An 18,870-nucleotide genomic window follows, 5' to 3' on the forward strand; every position below is an offset into this window, starting at 1 on the left:
CTTAGGTACCGTCCACCAAATGACAATAGAAAGCCAAAAAGAAAAAAAGTGCAAAAAGTGTGAACAAGCAGCCATTCTTTGATGCCAGGTGAATTGTTTTCTTGTACTGGAGGTGATCAAACGCATTAATTAAACTTCGCGTGCCTTTGGAAGAGTCTGTCAGAGTCGGTGTTTTCACATTTTGTCACTTTATGACACCAAACATCTATGCAGTTTAATTAGTCTGGTTTGAATACGAAAGAAGATCATCACAAAGCAGCACATGTGTTGTCAACTTGGAAGAAAACAATAGAGGGCTCCTACCTAAAATGTTTTGATCTGAAAAATATTGTGTGCAGATGGCCTCCCCTGTACTCTAATACCCCTAACTAAAAAAAAACACCCAAAAAAAACAATGCAACCCAACACATTTAGATGCTACCTATGTGGAATCCAGATGTGGGTCATTTATTTTCAGATGCTTTGTGGAGTTCTTCACAGCAGGGAGATCATGGATAGTTTTTTGGTTTTTTTTGGTCAGAGTGAGGTAAAAAAAAATAAATAAATATATATATATATCATCTTAAACTGATCATCCAAACATGGAAACATGGTGACGGCAGTGTCATGCCATTGGGAAGTCTTTCTTGAGAAAAGTTTAAATAAGTTTTGTAAAAACGAATGGCCTTTAAAGGATTTAATGGAATCTGAAAGACAATTGCTACAGGATTTCTGGTTAGTTTCTGCTTGTCCAAACGACGTCTTATGGAGGCCTTTCTTGCAGCCCCAGAGCTGCATTCGGACAGGCCCTACAGCCCTGTTTTGGGGTGCAGCTGTCAGAGTGTGTGAATAGAGACAAATGCCGCTCCTCCTCTGCCTTTACCCAGACTGAGAGATGTCAGACAACAAGGACGCGTTTGTCATTCTGACTATGTGGCGAACTGATCTTGGTATGCGTGCCGAAACAACTTTTATATGTATGGCATCATCCGGGACGCTTCACAGCGTGTGCAATCTGGCAATCTTTTATTGTATTTAACTTTTTTTTTGTATTTTCCTTTTTAGTTTTCCTTATAGAACTAAAAAGTTTTATAACTTTGTGAACTTCTAGCAATCTTAGAAGTTCACAAAGAGCAAGAATAATAGAAATCTCATAAACGATGGTCTGTGATCAACTACATACAACATGGAGCAGACGTTTCAAACCATAACACATTTGAAAAAGGGAATGTTTTAATAATTAAAGAGTTCATAAAACAGAGTTTAAAAATACCAGTGATGTAGGATATATGAATTATGTAACCAAAAGTTGAACAGAAACAAAAAAAATGCTGTAATTCTTTGCAGTTTGCTCAGTATTCAGAAATATTTGACCTATTTTTGCCTGTATTTTCTTTTTTTTCTGTATTTTTTGTTATATTTCTCTATTCTTTCTTTCCTTTACATTTTCAGTTTTTACTTGCATTTTCGTTTTCTTCTCTTTTCCTATCTTTTTATCTTTTTGTATTTTTCCTCATATTTTCCTTTTTTCTTGTAATTTTTTTCTGTTATATTTCTCTAATGTTTTCTTTTTTTCCTTTACATTTTCATTTTTTTACTTGTATTTTTTTTTTCTTCAGTTATTTTTTCCTATATTTTCTTCTTCTTTTCTGTCTTATTTTGTTACGTTGATCTGCACACTGAGTTCCCCTTTTCGGGATAAATAAAGTCGTTTATTTGATTCCATTTGATAACTTGAACTGCCTTTTTACCTGGATTATTGTTTAGAAACGACTAAAATACTGACTCACGTTTATATTTTTTTGTTCTAAACTTAGTTTTACTGCTGACGGTTGGCCAGTGTTTGCTCTTTTATTAGTGGGCCTACCATGACTGAATGCTCGATCTGGCACTCGCTGCGCGCAAAGAGCTATTTTCTGAGCGATAACAAAGAGCCTACGTGCTGAGGCACCATGGGAACTTTCTACTTCAGGGATGCAGGTGAGCACACACCTTCCAGGGTTACGGCTCAGATGGGACCTGTTAGACTGGAGGATGTGAAACATCATGGGGGTTTTTTCAGAGTACGCTCCTCTTTACGTCCATTTTCGTAATGCAACAGCTTGTGTAACAAAGACCAAAAGTGGGAAGGGTGTGTTTCTTTAAAGAACTCTTTTCATTCTTTGAAATCAAGGCTTGGCCACGCAACAAGCTACGTTCTGCAGCTCCAAGCATTCCAGATTTGTCCCAGAGAAGACGCGGGATGGAAATGAGCCGAAGCCGAGCGGCGCTTCCTCTTTTGGAGGAAACAGGAAAAGACTGGACGAGCGAGATTTGGCAGGCTGCACCCTTGGAACAATAAAAATCTCACCCCGACAGGAAAAGGATCTGCGTCAAAGAGGACCTGACAGATTTTACTAAAGGGCAGTAGCTGTGACCCTGGATGGGGGCATGAACAGGAGGGTGCCCCGCAATAAATCTGGAAAAGGTAAAATATGAAAATGCGCGGAACGGACAGATTGCAGTGTGGCTCTGCTGCACTTCGAAAATATGCGTTTGCTGACTGGCGATATCTTTATTTTTTAGTCTGGTTGTGCTGCACAAAAGCAACACAATAATCCAGTTCACATCACTTAAGGGAGTAAATGCGATTCTGGGCATCATTTGCTAATTTAGATTTAGACTGGATTGCATGATTAGCATCGTTGTCCTGCTGGAAGGTTTACGTCTTTTGCTTTCTTTAGAAAAACATCCCAGAGCTTAGTGCTGCCTCCGCCATATGTTAGTTTTCTTTCAAGAATTGCTTTTATTTTTGCGCTTGTTCTACGCTTCACTTCGTACAGAGAGTCTGGAGCCTCAGCTTTGAGAAACCACTGCGTGATGGAGGTGTGGATTCAGTTGAAGTTTTACATGTAAAAGCTTTTAAAAGTTTGCCGTTTTACCCAATCTAACATTTTGTCGTTGGGTATGCAATGCGTCATTTCGATGCTACAAAGCTCACCGGAAATTGTGAACACCCATCTTTCGCAACTTCTCTTTCTGGTCGCTGATTGGCCGGGTTGAAGTTCTGCTGCACAAATCGAAGTCTGCGGGAGAAATCCCAGACGGAGTTGTGAACAGAGATTAGAATCTCATGGAATTGCGTAGGAAGGCAAAACCCAGGCTAGTGGCAGACTGCAAACAGGATTTGCTTTGAGCTTTTTGTCCCCTCCAATATTTTCATTCTTGCCTTTACCTGTTCTGTAAATCAGCCTGGCAGCTGATGCAGGAATCCACAATATCTTCCCAACAATTATTTAATGGGGGTAAACTTTGAAGCTGCTAACAACTGGCTGCAATTCATTTGGGCAGCACAACTCACTGTCAGCAATGTTCCAATATTCTGCTCTACACTTTTCCTGTTATCACTAAAAAGTGAATTTTTTTTGTTGACAAACTCACGATCATAAGGCCAGTCGAACATATGAATTTCTATATAAACATCTTGAGTTTGTTGAATTAGAAGCGAAATGTGTTCAGGTAGAAGCTACAGGTTTTTTTTTTTTTTTTCCCCTCTCCCTGAGAGAAACAGAGATCCAGCCTGTGTCTCTGCTCCGATTGTGAAGCTGAGCAGCCAAACAGGACATCCTGCCCTCCGAGCCCTGCCACCACCACCGTGTCTTCCTCGAGCTGGAGCCGTCCACTCCTGTAGATCCATCCTGGAAATAAGCAGAGCGGTCCCGGCGCTTCCTGTGCTCCGGCAGTCAGGATGTGGCTGAAAAGACGCAGCTTAATCTTGTCGACTTGGAACTGATTGCAGCATTCACCTGTGCTTTTCACAGCACTCAAAAGTCCGTCCAGCATTAAAGATACAAACTCGTGGAGAACTCCAAGTGTCATTTTGTCGCATTTTATTAATGAATATATATATATATATACATATATATATATATAAAAGCTCTCCACGTTTCACACATTCTTTGCAGTCAAGCTCACATTTTCCTTTTATTTGCGCAGTTTTGTGTTTATATATGAAATTGACAGTGGCAGCTTTTGATATGGGCTCTTTGCCTAGGGCGGCACAGCCTTGCGGGTGCTCCAATAAAGTTTTCTGTACTTTTGTAGATTTCCTATACCGTCTCCAAGTGTTGGACACTGCAGAAGCATAAACATATTCCATGGCTAGTTAAATCTGCTATCTGATGTCCGTCGTCTGATTTGGAGTCTCAATAAAATGACTATCTCACAGTTTTTCATAGGGTCACTTTTACCTCAATACCTGACTGACTGGTCAAACTTGTACTGAATTATTCTAACAATTCATAGAGATTCTTCATCAATATCACAGTTTGTGGTTTTAAAAAAAAAAGTCACACAAATCTTTGTGTGTTTTTTTAGTTGTGAAAACACACAAAGATGGATTTTTAACAATTTAGCAGAACATCGGGAACGCCTCAATCTGTTGTTGAGTTGTCCAGAGTGCCACTCAAACAAGAACCACCACTGGCGGGAGGCGTGGGGGAGGACATTTCTCCTCATTGTATTTCTAATACAACCCCGATGAGCCTGTCTTTTGGAACCGCTGCCAGAAAAAAAAAAAAAACCGTCTTGATGATCTCCTTTTGTCTGAAGCCTCAAAAAAGAGGTCACTGCTCTTCAGTTTAGGCTTTGACCGTTCAAACAAAAATTCACCAGTTCACTTGGCTTTCTGAATGACATTCTGTTCCGTGATGACGTAAAAAAAAAAAGAAAATGCTAGTTTCTTCATGTCTTTCCTCAAGAAAGTTATTTCAGAATATTTAAGAGATTTTCTCACAAACTTGCTAAAGCATCAGAGAGACAGTTTGACCTTATTCAGTCTTGACAATAGTGTGACTGTTGGGAGGGTTTAGGTTTTGGTTCAGATTGAGCTTTTATTGACTTTTTTCACAACAATTCTGGCAAGGTTTTGACATAAAAAGTAAAAAAAGATTCAGTTTGAAAAACTCTTATACAGCTTTGATCCTGTGGACTTGTTTTTCTTTCACAAGCAATTAAAACTCATTGAAATAGATCACAACATAAACTGAAAAATGTAAATAATGTTTATTAAAATAGCAAGTGTTTAATAAACACCTAATATTTTAAGTAAGTTAGAAAAAAAAAAGCTAAAACACACATTACAAAAAAAACCCATTTCATTTTAAAGCTCTATCATCTGGGGAAAAAAAAGGATTTAGGGTTTTATAAAGATTCTGATATAAAAGTTTAGTGTTCAAGCTCAAGGACAAGAAGTTCAAAGGCATTAAGATTGAATGTTTCAATCTCAGTGAAACTTTCTATGTACAATAAACTTTGTTGGTGTGAAAGTAGCAAAATATAAATTCTTAAATAATATTTTTTTCATAGTGTTTCAGCTTCATGTGACGTGAAATAATAAATCCTGTGCTAAAACCTGGGAAAATATGAATCAGCAAAATTCTTTTTTGTCTTTATTTTCTTAATTTGACTTCAGACAGTTAAATGATGGGCAGACTGAATTAAAATTTTTGATTTTATAAGAACAAATGTTGGATTAATCCGAGTTTAAAACTAAACCGTGCTTTAATATGTACATCGTCAATTGCCCCACTTTCCCCTTTTGGTCCATAAAAGTATATTAGACATTTTATTTTCTATTTCTATCATTATTATTGCACTTTATAGGATTGCACTTGCACTATATGCACTATGTGATGAGGCCCAAATATAACTTACTTGTTATGACAATAAATATTGAATTGAATTAAACCCTCAGTTGTCAAAATCAACTGCATTTACACTAACAAACATATATATATATATAAACACTGGCAGTGAAATATTTAACTGATAAGTTAAAAATATTAAATGTGGTATGGACAAATGCAATGAGCTCACCGAAAAGGTCAAGCATCATTTGTTAGCAACAAAAGGCCACTCTGTTAAGCAGATCCCTTAAAAAAATCCATCTCCTACTTTGCACAATTGGCCATATTGTGTAGAGGTTAATAAATGGAGCTCTTGGAACAGCAGCACCCAACTGGACTGAATAAGTGTGAGTAAAATGAGGATGACGGACAAAGGGGGATTTGCCTCAGTGATTAACTGGAGATACCAATGAGACACGTTTAAAACAGAAGAAATTCATGAGGCAGATCAAAGCATTAAGCAAAAAAATAACTCTAAATGCTGATATTTTGTCCAATATGGTTAAAAGCAGCAGTGCTCCAAAAATGCTAAGCTGAAAGTAACCCTGACAAGGTTTTTTTTATATTTTCATTGATAAATGCGATATAATTTTATAGTAAATGTTTTATCTACTTGTTTTATTTTAATACTGTGCTTGTTTTAATAAAACAAGTACAGTAGATAAGAATAAATTATTGCATATCTGAAAAGAGGTTTTAGATGTTTGCCTAAATAAAAGAAATCTCTACAGTCTCCTTACCTTTCGAGTCTTATATTTTGTTGGTCTACAAATAGTTTATAGTCTATCTCCACCAACAAAAACGGGAACTTTTTTTTAGCCACGTTTAATTAATGAGCGTGCCAAATGCATATTTTACGTAAAAAGCCAAATGCATATTTTACATAAAAAGCTGGTGAATCTTTGTAGACTGACTCACTATGACACTGAAGTAAAATTATAAAATTATGGTCAGTAAATTAAAATACTTAGTGTTGTGGCTTTTATCTTCCATTTAAAAGTTCACAGATTTCTTATTAGAAATCTCACCCTTGGGGGTGCAGTGGTGGCGCAGGGGCAAAGCACGACCCATAAATTGAGGCCATAATCCTCATGGCGGTGGTTGCGGGTTTGATTCCTGGCCTGGTGACATTTGCCACATGTCTTTCAAATAAAGGCCACTAGAGCCAACAAAACCTTTAAAAAAAGAAGCATGTTTTAAAGAGAAAAAAAGAAATCTCACCCTTGAAATTGTACAAAAGGTATTTGATGGAGGAGCAAATTTGTGGCATTCATGAACTGCCAGCAGCCGGCGCACAAAATCATTCCAAGTGTCACAAACGCTCCGCTGGCCACTCTCTGAACACCCCTGCTTTCAAGACATTGAGCACCTAGATTTTTTATGAAGGTTTTGTTGGCTCTAGTGGCCTTTATTTGACAGTCAATTGGGCAATGAGAGAAGGAAAAGACATGTGGCAAAGGTCGCCAGGCCGGGAATCGAACCTGCGACGGCCGCATCGAGAACTAAAAGCCTCCATATATATGGGTTGCCCCCGAGCGCCTAGATTTAAGAAATTTTGCTGTTGCATAATATCAAAAACAACGGAGGTAAAAGCGGACTCGTTTTCAGCCGCAAACAGTTGAATTCAGTCTCCACGCTCCCCACCAGACCACATCTGTGCCTGGAACAGCGAAGCAATCCACTTCCTGGTCAGAGTGATGGATGAACTTTCCCACAGAGTTCATGCTGGCTTAAAACTGCTTGAGCAGATGACCATAATACCTTCAGATGCCTAGGAACTGTACCCAAGGATGCGCAGTTATGCATGAGGTGCTAAGCTCTGCTACTGGATGAACTAAAGTTCTACTTCTTCAGCCACATCCATTCAACTACAATGAAATTTTTTTTTTTTTCCTTTGAACCAATTTTGCTTTGGAATTATTCAAATAAGAATAATAGCTTGAACAAATCAAGTTTTTTAAAGTTAGTTGAATAAAACATGTTTTTCAGTGTATGGTGTTTAAATGCAAAATTCTCTTTGATTAAGATGAATGTAACTTTTCTTGTCTAAGATACTCAGCCAAAGAATGCTAAATTTGTTGTGATGTCCTTAATCAATTCTATAGATGTAGAGGAAAATATGATTTGGTCAGACAAGTATAAGCTATTTAGTGAAAGGACAGATTGCTACAACCACATTATTTCTTCTGTTTTGTTTGTTTGACCTAAAACACATGGAGAAACACATTTTCACAGACTTGGCTTGCATAATGTTGAGTCTGAGTGACAGAGACATCCACTCAGAGCAAAATGTGTTGCTTCCCCCCCCCCCCCCCCCCCCCCCCCCCTTCGGAGATGGGCAACTGGGAGTCGCATCAAATCATAATTTTGCCATGTGGTAAACCTGTTGAAGGTGCACGCGTGCCGTGCAACCTCACACATCCAAACATGCTCCTCACAGAAACGCACGGATAGACGAGACGTTGCCTGCAGATCCGGTCAGCTGCGCGAAAGGTCTGCATGGTGAATGGTGATGACAGTCCATGTCTCAACTGAAGGGCCATACACAAGAATGATTTGTTTAAAGAAGAAAGGAAAGTTTGACGTTTGGCGCTCCCTGATGAAAACCGAGGGTGGCCCAACTCCGCGGCCGGCGGCAACAATAGCGACGATTGGAGAGTTTAACTGAGTTGGATTTATGACTTCTTGACAAAATCTGACATATTTACATATCAGGAGGAAATTAATTATTCTGGTTGGCTGTGAATTTTTTTTGTTTGTTTTTTTATTGTGCAATATCGCTGTTATAAGAGAATTTTTCTGCTTTTAGTGTTATTTTGTCACAATGAAATATTTCAGACCATTACATTTATTTTAACAACAGACATCCTTTCTGTAAAAAAATTAAGAGACCACTTATAATGATCAATTTCTCTGATTTTACTTTTTATAGTGTTCGTTTGAGTCAAATGAACATTGTTCTTTTGTTCAATGAACTATTGACAACATTTCTCCAAACTTCCAAGCCAAAATTTTTGTATTTGTTTGCAAAAAATGAGAATAATCAAATCAGGACTAGGGTTGACGGTTAGTGTTAGGGTAACAAAGCCTAACCCTAATCAAAGCTAATCAAAATAACGAAAAAGATGCAGTGTTTTCAAACCTCAAATAATGCAAAGAAAACAAGTTCATATTCATTTAGAAACAACAACACTAATGTTTTGACCCAGGTAGAGTTCAGAAATCAATACTTGGTGGAATAACCACGAGGTTTTTAATGGCGTTCAGGTCAGTGGTCTCTTCATTTTTTCTATACTACGTGAGCAAACACGTCCATCTCGCTGGAAAGGTTTGCAAAGTCGCTTCTCATGCTTCCTGCTGCTGGGGAACCACAGTGAGAGACATCATCGAAACTGGAGACGGTTGGGGGACATTCCAAGGAGTGGCCTTGAGCACATCGACAAGTCGTCCAAGGAGGTCCCAAAGCATCCCACACAATTTAAGAAACCTTTGATTCATGATCTATAGCAAAACTAGAACTTTCCAGTCAAGTAAAGGCATTTTGTGTTATCAGGCGTTACTTTTGACTTAAGGAGACCTGTCATTCATAAAACATTTTAATTTAGAAAGCACAGGACGACATTTTGCCTCCTCTAACATTATGACTTCTTGTGTTTGGCTCGTCTGCAACACCGCGCCGCTCTTTCTGTCTGCTTGTGGCGTCATTGATGTTGATGTTGGTCGCACGGCTTGTGCCGGGAACAGCTTTATAATGAGCGCAGACCTGTTTGAATTTACAGGAGACAGCAGAAAACCACAGGGAGAAAACCGGCCTGGTGTCGTTACCTCCCGATGATGGGTTCATTAAAAAGGTATCTTGCTCTGTAACTAAGCACAGATGGCGCAGAGGCAGTGCATTATATCAGATAGAGACTCTGGAGGATATATTTATGTCGAACCACGGCTGAACCCCGGGAACCTTCTGCAGCAGTCTCAACATTACAGCCATTTGATCTCATGCCTGCGCGTCTATGGTTTTTACATACCGTCCAGAGCGGCGCTGTCCATGCCGCCGGTTCAGCGTGAGCACAATCATTCACTCCAGCGGTGGAGAGCCAGTGGAGACGAATCCGAACCGGCAGTTTGTTCGGTGCTTCTTTACATTGTGCCTGTTGAGCTTTAGAGCACCGTGTGGGACATCCATTACCGTCTCATATTAAACCTTCTCGTATTAAACCTTCTCGTATTAAACCTTCTCGTATTAAAATGTATAGAAGCAGGATCACCTCTTGAACTCTGGAGCCCGGCATGCACAGCGGAGAAATCCCTTCCCAATCGAGACAAATGGGCTTCCCTTACGGCTTCTTCATGAGGCGGTTATGAGACGTTGCACTCTCATAACCTCCTTAGGCAGAGGCAAAGGGAGCAGAGAGAGCCCCCACAAAGTGTGAGTGAAAATCTCCAGTTGAGCGGTACTGATGGCAACGACGGCTTCTGGAGATAAAATGTCTTCCCCGCCACATGTTGAGTGTGGCCTAGTCGATTGGCCGCCTATTTTGGGCACAGTCCTGTTATCTCTTCTCTACTGATGAAAACCGTCTCTGTCAAGAGCATGTACCACTTCTAAGCATCACAAATACTCTTATGAGCTTTAGCTGAAATATATGTCTGACTCAATAAAACCTATTAGTCATGTAGCTGTACAGACACACAGACAAACAGTCATCAAATAAGCCCTGTTTGCTTCCGCCCGATGATTTTCCTGATTGATTTTGGGACAAACAAGCCAGTCTGTAGGTGATGGTGGGTCAGACGCCTTCACCCGTCACGGTGCTTTCCGATGCTGACAAAGCACCGTGTTGAAAAGTTTGGCTACATGAAGACAATCCAGAGTGCTAACAAAGAGAAGAGACAGCGCAAGGCAAATCATCCATCATCTCATAAAAAAAGCTTTGTAAAAAAATGACTATTTTTAAGAATATTTTTGTTTGTTGTTGTTTGTACGGAGCTAAATTGGGGCCATAAAATTTGTCCAAAAATAAATAAGTAAAATTGAAACAAAACCAAAAATCTCGAGCTGAAAAAAAATCTTGAATCTGAAAAGTAGTTCTGAACATTTTTTTTTTCAGTTGCAAATCTTTATTTTCAGTTTTAAATTGTTTCTTCATTTTAAAGTTTTATTTTTGAGTTTCAAATACTTTTGTTGCCATGTTTCAAAATAATTTTTCAGGTTCAGATCATTTTCTGTGGAACAAACTTTATAGTCCCAATTTACCTCCATGTGCTTTTTACACATTTTCTGCACCCTTTCCTTTTTATTGTTTCTAGTATAACATGTTGATGTTATAAACAGACAACTTAAAAGATACACATTTTAAATTACATTTTCCAAAACAGTTATGTAGTGAAACATAACTCAAAACTGATTTGTGGAAGGCGTAAATATTCAAAGATTTTTCCTTGGAGCTTAACTAAAATATAATTTTTTAAAAAAAAATAGAGGTTCAGAAGTTGAAATGCCTAGGCACAGTGCTATTTAACATGCTGTTTCCTGCCTTTTGCAAAACTATCTATCTTCCTGGGTGTTAACGTAAACCCAAGAGCAACAATAAAGTTCACTTCTGGAGAAAAAAGGGGCACAAAGAGGGACAATTCTAGCTAAAGTCCATAAATATTTGAAACCCCCTCTAAAAATGCCTACAACTGCATATTTTAATAGTTCAAACACCAAACACACCATAATATGCACATTGGAAACCATCTTGGCACCACCGCTGAAGCTAAAATCTACAGTCTTCCTGATTTCCAACCAGATAAATTAGTGTCTGCGCCTAGCAAAGCTGCTACTTCCCTTAGCAAGGTTTTTTTTTCTTTTTTTTAGGGGCGTCATCTTAATTTACCAAATGAAAGGCTGCTGAAGCTTTTAGCCATGCTACGTGTTCCCATTGGACCAGGTTACAGTAGCACTGCATGTTACCTGGAACGTGTGGAAACAGATTTTAGCAACTCAGCTGCCAAATGTGGACTCGCATTTAGCGCAGATCTAGCTGTCTTCTCACCTGACTCTTACGGGGAGAACAAATGTCCGACACGTCAAATTATTCCCGTGATGATGGATGTGTGTTAGCAGAGCCCCTTACCCGGGAAATAAAAACATTACGATACTTTACGCTGGGGAATCTCTGCACTATTTCCCTCTTTTAGACTACTGTGATTGCCTCTCGAAGAGCCAGAGAAAGAGAACAAAAACTCGCACGTTCCTCGACTCCCACTCTTTCGTTTCAAGCTGGCACACACAGTGGGGTTGACGATGGTAAGCACACATCGGTGCCTATCGAGGGGTTTTAATGTCCAAAAATAGCGGGAACTCGTGCACCCATTACTGCCAAACTGGATTTGGGAGGGGAAAAAAAAAGAAGGATTTGCTGCATTTCAGTTGAAATCCCTCTGCTGCTGACTGCAGTTTCCTGGAGAGTCATTAGAGGGACTTCGGAGGGGAGATGAGGGGGAAGTTCTGGAGAAAAGAGGTGGATTTCCGCTTGTCTGTGTGTGCAGAGCTGGGCATCGCTGACAGTTCCCGGGAGACAGATGCCCATCAGCTAATAATAGCCTGTGGACTCGCTGTAGGTGAGGACAGCATGACTGATGGACCAGTGTCACCATGACACAGTCAGATGGAGGTGCTGGAAGCTGTGGGAATGAGCTGATCGGCTGAACCGAAGGCGGTTTATCGTTGGGGCGGAAGACTGTGTGCACGCAGGCAAATTTATGCCCACAAGTACACACACTTCCTTTTGAAAGATGAGGATTTATGTTGGGACGAGAGGGTTTTTGGCGCGTCTCTGGATGGCGGCCATGAGACACATCCACAAGGACAAACCTGCCACAGGATGTGAAGCGGGCGTGGTACCCCTGTTTTCTCCGTCTCCCACAAACCCTTTGATATACACACACAAGACACAACGGTGCTATGGAACCGGGTACTTCTGCTAGCTTAAAAGAAACAAAACACATTTAGTATTTGCAGTACATTTGCAGCAAGATGTGAATCTTGTCCGTTTTAATAATTCACGCAGAAGCATCCCAACTCGTTTCCCTCCCCGTCGCTCCTCTACGCAGAGGTTAATGGTGTTGTTTTGAATTCCTTCACCTCTTTAACAGGAACTGCATTCCGAGCCTCGGAAAAAAGCGGCTCAAACAAAGACGGGAAGTGATGTGAGAGCACTTCCCATCGACTCCCTTCTGAATTTATCTCGGCGCTGCAGGCCCGTTCGCCCCAAGCCTCCCGCTTGGCCCCACCCGAGAGAAAAGGGAAAAAAAAGAAAAAAGAAGAAGCGCACATCTGCACCTTTGACCTTTTATACAAATGCATCCACTTGGTTGACCCCACCGTTTTGAAACAATGCAAAGCGAAAACCTTGCGATTGTTGACTTGTCTTTGATCTTCTTGATCTGAGCCTTCGCTCATTCCATCGGTCAGAACCAGTTTGGGTTGCTGATTCTCGACCCGGACTTTACATTTGTGTATGTCACCCTCCCCCCCTTGATGTAAATGTAGATGTATTGGCGGTGAGGAGTGCAGGTTACATTTGTACCGTGTTTCAGGGTGGATTTTTTTTTTTTTCCGATGCAAACCTTCTGTGACCTTTGACTCCTGATTAATATGGCATTCTGCTGCAGGGAAAGCAAACATCCACGAGGGCTGGTAGAGTGTGTTTTACTTGTGTGTACATCGTAATTCATTCAGTGGTGACAAATGTATGCGGAGTGAGACACTTTTTTTAGGTAAACATGGGCTGATAACAACAAACACAAGACGGCATTGTGCTGTGTTGTGCTACTTAAAGCTACAGTATGTAACTTGACATACTGCAGCTTGTAAAGTTAAAGAGCTTCTATGGTCTATGGTCTGGTGTGGTCATACCAGAGTATGGTATGAATGAATGAGATGGAAAATTTGAGAAAGAAATCAAGCTCATCTGCCTTCCCCCAGTGCTAACTAGAAACAACCAATCAGAGCGAGGAGGAGGGCCTTAGCGTTGCCATTCGCCCTAACCCCGTCACTTCCTGCTATAATACGGCTTCTTCCTGATGACAGAGGATAATAAGTGATTTTCCTGTAACGTTTCTCCACCGTTAGCACATTAAGCAGTGCATACAAGAGCATGATTGGCAGTGATAAGACCCTCCTCCTAGTTCTGATTGGTTGCTTTTCAGATGGCAATAGTAGCTCAGAAAGGAGGTGGAGCAGCTCACTTTGTTTTACAGATTATATGTCTCATATTATTACCGTCATGACATAGTGACAGTTTTAACAAATATGTAAAAATGTTTGTACATTTTCTTTTTCATTTTACAAAAGTTACATGCTACAGGTTTAACTTAACACAATTTGTAATATGGAACATATGCATTACAATAGCACTTTGTTCCTAAGAGATGGAGATAGGCTACTGTTTACAATAAGGTGGAAACTAAGGGTCAAAAATTCAAATGCGTTCGATGACATGCAAAAATCACAGCGCCATATAGTGGCCCGGCATGACAACTACAGGTGTCATGGCGGCGTCATCTAAACGTGGAACTTCTCCCCAGTCGACGTCTGAAAAACATAGGGTGACAGTTACAGCGTAGATGAACTTTCAAATCAAGAACTTATGGGGTTTTTTTTGGGCTCAACTCTTGACCACAACAGAAATGCGTGGGTTACTGCAGACAAAGCCATCGTCCGGAGTCATGCTAGGTGTTGCAGAAGATTTATGCAGCCCATTACCTCCGATTTAGACTCCTCATGTTGAAACACGGTACCTTCATACTGTGGGGATGCTTTTCTTCAGTAGGGACAGTGAAGCTGGTCAGAGCTGATGGAAAAATACATGGAACTAAACATGGGGCGTCGCCTGGAAGAAAATCCAATGTTTGTATAAAATACATTTATGTTTGTGGTTGTTTTGCAAAATACGTTGTATTTACTGCAGATTAACAGCAAAAATCGTTTTACTGTCACATACTCACAAAATGAACCACTAACCAGGTCTGTACAGTAGCACGAGACTTTTAGTGTTGATGTAATAGTCCTGCAGACAGCATTAGAAAGGGGGGGGGGGGGAATAAAAGGGGAGCGGGAGACAGGAAGCGTCATTTAGTCAGTAGTTCAATCTGCAGGAGCAGATCTTCCGGTCCACCGTTGCTTCCTTGAGTTAACACAACAATAATACATGAGCCACATTGCAGGCTGATAGATGAGGAGATGAACAGGAGGAAAGGGTGGACAGAGTGTGTGTGAGTGTGAGGGGGGAGGGTGTCTAACAAAAGCAAAGCTGTGAAGGAAAAGTAGAGTTAGAACTCTATCATATGGAAGAGCAGGGTGGTCTGTTTGGGAAGAAGCACCGCCTGACGATGTCGCTGGTCAGCTGACAGGGAAAAAGTGTCCAATAGATAACTTTCTGTTTGGACCTCTGCAGGGTAAAGTTGCTTCGCGTCGTATCGTGTGCGCAGCCTGCGGCGCCGAGGCCTCAAGAAGAGGGGAAGAGAAGTGATGAGCAGGACACTTTGTATTTCACCAGAATATACGTGGACTGGCAACTGGTTGACTGTCTTTCCAACAAATCGAGGAAAATAAACCCAGTCGGGTGTTCTACATCTGGATTTAAAGACACAAAACAAGCCTGACGATTCATGCCTGAACGCCAGTGGAGATTTTCAAGTGTAATGAAAACACAGCCAGCCACGATCGATTCAAGCACGTTGTTCAATGCTTGAAGCAGCAAAGCAGTCCCACTCTATCAATCTACACCACAATGACTGACTGTAGATATAGTGAGCTTTTTTCTGCAATGCTGTACGAGATATAACAGGAACATTAAGAACATTCTAATTTAGTTTCTTCTCTCCATAAAGTATTTTCTTGCTATGGGGGTCATCTTGATATTTTTCAGCAAATGTGTGATCAGCCTTAGTGTTCCTTTTAGCCAACACTGTGTTGCACCTTAGAACACTCCCATTGTCCCCCGGATGCAAATCTTGCATCCAAGATGCAAGATTTGTTCTTGCGTCCTGGATGAGTCATCAGTGCTCCCTTGGAGTAATTTTGGTAGGGAAGCTATTTCTGGAAAGGTTAGAGAAGCAAATTGTCTTCAGTTGTGGAAAATGGCCCCTTATTGTAGTTCAGTAGAGTCCCATTGCCTTAGATTTCATCGGTGACTTTATTTCTGGTCGGTTTCTGAGTTTCCTTTGATTTTTGAGATCCCTTACCTCATCAGTTTCCATTTAATAGATTTCTTAATAGTGTATCTCTTGAAATTGAAACCAAACTTTTCAAGATATGTGATCAATCATAGTAAATTCCTATTTTATCAATGGGGACCATTCATTTTTCTTGCTTTGAATGGCTTTTTTTATTTTTCCACAAACCAAAATTTGTGCTTCGCTATGCTCCAATCGTGATCCCCGTCTTTGCAGAAGTTCTTGTTTGAATTTGACAACTGGCTGGAAGAGATGGGGGTGATTGGAGGGGGAAGGAGAAGGTTAGTATGGAGGACAAACATCCACACACAGATACACACCTCCTTGTGCAGATGGTGCGTGACCATTGATCACCAGAGTCACCGGCGGCTCTTATCAGCATCCCGTTCCAAGTGAACCCGCACTGATTCACTTTCACAGTCTAATCAGTCCACAGTGTTTATCTCAAACTCGTGTTTGCTAACTCGGAGTGTGAGTGGGCGAGGGCAGGAGAGGGGGAGGTCAAAGGGCAGGAGCGGCGGAGTAAATGAGTAGCAAAGTAGAAAAGGCTACAGATGGCTTCAGCAACCTCTGGCTCTCCATCTTCTTCGGGAGACTGACATCGTTCCCCCGAAATCACACAGCTGAGGCGGTTTTTGTGTCAGCGTTATCTTTGTGTGTGCATTTCTTTCCGCTGTAATCTTAATTCATCTTTTCATATTTCATATTACCTTTTACATTTTGTCTGAAAATGTAAAATTATACATTTATTCTCCATCCTCAATAATAATAATTAAAAAAAACATTTAAATGTGTTAGTCCATGAGACAAACACCCAAAATGAGAGTTAAGCCCTTCCTCTTTAATAAAACTCATACCTAAGAGTTGCACATCAAGGCACCTTTTCCCAACTCTGCTACATTCTGCGTCTACTCTCCAATTTTGCAATTTTTTCTGCTGTTATTTTAGCGTTTAATTTAAACGACAACCGGCTGAGAGTTTTTCAGTTTAGCTCTCTTCCAACGAATCTGTCTGTACAAGCTTACATTTCTCCAGTCAGAGCATTTTCTGACTGTTGGAGAGGTTCAACAACATGCTTAAAGAAAAAGGTAAGTTGAAAATCATCTGCATTCTAAACTTAGAAGACTCTTGTTTTAATGTTCTTAGCAAATTACTGAGTATTGATTTAATTTGCTGTAAATCAATCACATACCATAAATCTTAAAGAACACTACCCATTACGTTTCAAAAGGACTCTGATTAGAGAGATGAAAGAGATCCACGACAGGAAGAGAAACTCTGACTGATATCCATTCTTTGATTCACCCATTTTACTCTCAGTATTTACAGTCTTGCTTTTTACTGTCCAAGATCTCACCATCGACTCCACCGCCTACGAAGCTGTGCTGGCCTAAAGTCTTGATTTACACACTTTCACTCGCAGGACTTGAAGATTTATTCAAATCGCTCAGACAGTTAACCCTCAGCAGATAATATAAAACAGCTGCCAGAGCAGGTGGATGTAAAACCAGCCCCATGTTTGTTTGTTTCTCGCCCCAACCTACCCGTCCTTCCCCACCACCCCCTCCCCAGCCCCTTTCATTTATTCGGGGTTTCCTCCTTTCCGTCTCTCTGCTCCGTCTGTGGCAGGCCGTTCCCAAGCCCCCTCTCACAGCAGGGATTCACACATGGTACAATAGTTGATGGCTAGATGATCTACTACTGTTTCTGACCTGGCCGCAGCCTTGCAAAATCCGATTCGGAGCTGTTACTTGTGACACTGTAACCACAGATTTGGGGGTTTCTGATGGCTGTGAAAAATTGTTTTATTGTGGTTTTTGTCGTGAAGACAGGCTGTCAGGACCTTGCTGGGATTCCTCCGAGGCACCTGTGTGAAGAACTTGTGACCCCAGTTCGATTTGTGTTTGTTTGGCTTCCAGACCAGAAGGACACTCAAATACTCCAACAACAACAATAAAAAGTAAAAAAACAAACAAGTGAAGGTCGGCACAGATTGGTTTGATTGCCCCGTCCTTTAACTGTTACTGCTCCTAAAAGCTGGTTTAGCATCTCAACTGTCTCCCTGCCTTCCTGTTTGCTCTGTAAACGCAAACTTCTTGACTTCACGCCTTTTGAAATCAGCTCAACTTTCATACACGAAAGGATCTGTTGCTAATCGCTGCGTAGAGCTTTTTGTTTTAGTGTTGTTTTGGTAACACCCATGCCCGACATGTCACTTAAATTTCCCAGACAGTTAAAATAGCGTCCCAGATGAAGCATCCATCCGTTCATCCATTCGTGTTCTGGGATCGATCACGAGTGAGACCAATAAGCAATCTGGCCTTCTTGAACCTAGCCAACGTTTTTCCCTGAAGTGGTGCTAAGTTCAAAATGTATAGAAATATGTTTGCTTTACAAACCAAAACGATTTGCAGACAGGTATTTCTCCACTCCTTCTCCACTCTCTCCAGTCAGCACGTTTCTCTGCGTGCGTTGCTGCGTGTTACATGTGGATTTGCTTTAAACTGTACCAAAACTCGACCCTTAAAGCTTCCTCTCAGGTTTTATGAATGTCAGCCAAGTATGTCTGCCTTTTCGTCAGACCGTTAGCTCGCTGCTTGTGCTCTTCAGCCTTGTTCCCCACCTGGCTCACTGTAAGCTGACCTAAAGACAGACAGGTCTCTGTATATTTGTTGGCTATAAGACACACCAGAATTTTCTCATAAACTAAGAAGAAAAAAAACCCAATTTATTTATTTTCTTTCTTTTGCCACACAATCAGCCCTCTAGATTTCATAGTTCCAATGTTATGATGTGATTTTCCATTTCAACTAATCATCCCAGAATTAAAATGAAACGGAGAAACATTTTTTTTTGTATGATATCATGACTATTATATACTCTTTGTGGAAAATTGTGGAAAACACAATTACGATCCATTGTACGTTTTCTGATGGAATCCACCAGAGATTTAATTAAAATCATCTGGTCTTTAAAGTCTGTAATACCATGTGATATTTAA

This window comes from Xiphophorus maculatus, chromosome 8 (genome assembly GCF_002775205.1).
Source record: "Xiphophorus maculatus strain JP 163 A chromosome 8, X_maculatus-5.0-male, whole genome shotgun sequence".
NCBI lineage: Eukaryota > Metazoa > Chordata > Actinopteri > Cyprinodontiformes > Poeciliidae > Xiphophorus > Xiphophorus maculatus.